General features: G+C 49.9%; 6 non-coding genes across 6 annotated transcripts; all 6 read left to right on the forward strand.

Moving 5' to 3' along the window:
* The first annotated feature begins 145 nt into the window (after positions 1–145).
* Positions 146–217, forward strand: Pmar_PMAR000499. Its single transcript has one exon. It is a non-coding gene; the product is annotated as a tRNA-Trp (tRNA).
* Positions 218–298: 81 nt separating this feature from the next.
* Pmar_PMAR000500 lies at positions 299–370 on the forward strand. Its single transcript has one exon. It is a non-coding gene; the product is annotated as a tRNA-Trp (tRNA).
* An 82-nt stretch (positions 371–452) lies between these two features.
* Pmar_PMAR000501 lies at positions 453–524 on the forward strand. The gene has a single exon. It is a non-coding gene; the product is annotated as a tRNA-Trp (tRNA).
* Positions 525–607: 83 nt separating this feature from the next.
* On the forward strand, positions 608–679 carry Pmar_PMAR000502. The gene has a single exon. It is a non-coding gene; the product is annotated as a tRNA-Trp (tRNA).
* An 80-nt stretch (positions 680–759) lies between these two features.
* On the forward strand, positions 760–831 carry Pmar_PMAR000503. The gene has a single exon. It is a non-coding gene; the product is annotated as a tRNA-Trp (tRNA).
* An 81-nt stretch (positions 832–912) lies between these two features.
* Pmar_PMAR000504 lies at positions 913–984 on the forward strand. Its single transcript has one exon. It is a non-coding gene; the product is annotated as a tRNA-Trp (tRNA).
* The last annotated feature ends 289 nt before the right edge of the window (positions 985–1,273 follow it).

Here is a 1,273-nt window from a genome sequence, read left to right on the forward strand (position 1 = left end):
GGCGCAACGGTAGCGCATCTGACTCCAGATCAGAAGGTTGTCCGTTTGAATTGGGCCGGGGTCATATGGTAGACTACGAGTTGTAGGAAAATACAAAATACTCACCTATATGTTTCCTTTCGAGGATGCTGAACAACGTCGGCTTGGCCCTGTGGCGCAACGGCAGCGCATCTGACTCCAGATCAGAAGGTTGTCCGTTCGAATCGGGCCGGGGTCACATGGTAGACTACGAGTTGTAGGAAAATACAAAATACTCACCTGCATGTTTTCTTTGGAGGATGCTGTAAATCGTCGGCTTGGCCCTGTGGCGCAACGGTAGCGCATCTGACTCCAGATCAAAATGTTGTCCGTTCGAATCGGGCCGGGGTCATATGGTAGACTACGAGTTGTAGGGGAATATACAAAATACTCACCTGCATGTTTCCTTCGAGGATGCTCATCATCGTCGGCTTGGCCCTGTGGCGCAACGGTAGCGCATCTGACTCCAGATCAGAAGGTTGTCCGTTCGAATCGGGCCGGGGTCATATGATAGACTACGAGTTGTAGGGAAATATACAAAATACTCACCTGCATGTTTCCTTTGGATGATGCTGAACAACGTCGGCTTGGCCCTGTGGCGCAACAGTAGCGCATCTGACTCCAGATCAGAAGGTTGTCCGTTCGAATCGGGCCGGGGTCATATGATAGACTACGAGTTGTAGGAAATACAAAATACTCACCTGTATGTTTCCTTTGGATGATGCTGAACAACCTCAGATTGGCCCTGTGGCGCAACGGTAGCGCATCTGACTCCAGATCAGAAGGTTGTCCGTTCGAATCGGGCCGGGGTCATATGATAGACTGCGAGTTGTAGGAAAATACAAAATACTCACCTGTATGTTTCCTTTGGATGATGCTGAACAATATCGACCTGACCCTGTGGCGCAACGGTAGCGCATCTGACTCCAGATCAGAAGGGTGTCCGTTTGAATCGGGCCGGGATCATATAATAGACTACGAGTTGTAGGAAAATACAAAATACTCACCTGCATGTTCCCTTTCGAGGATGCTGAACAACATCGGCTTGGCCCTGTGCCGCAACGTTAGCGCATCTGACTCCAGATCAGAAGGTTGTCCGTTTGAATTGGGCCGGGGTCATATGGTAGACTACGAGTTGTAGGAAAATACAAAATACTCACCTATATGTTTCCTTTCGAGGATGCTGAACAACGTCGGCTTGGCCCTGTGGCGCAACGGTAGCGCATCTGACTCCAGATCAGAAGGTTGTCCGTTC

The sequence above is a fragment of the Perkinsus marinus genome, assembly GCF_000006405.1.
Source record: "Perkinsus marinus ATCC 50983 genomic scaffold scf_1104296959326, whole genome shotgun sequence".
Taxonomy (NCBI): Eukaryota; Perkinsozoa; order Perkinsida; family Perkinsidae; genus Perkinsus; species Perkinsus marinus.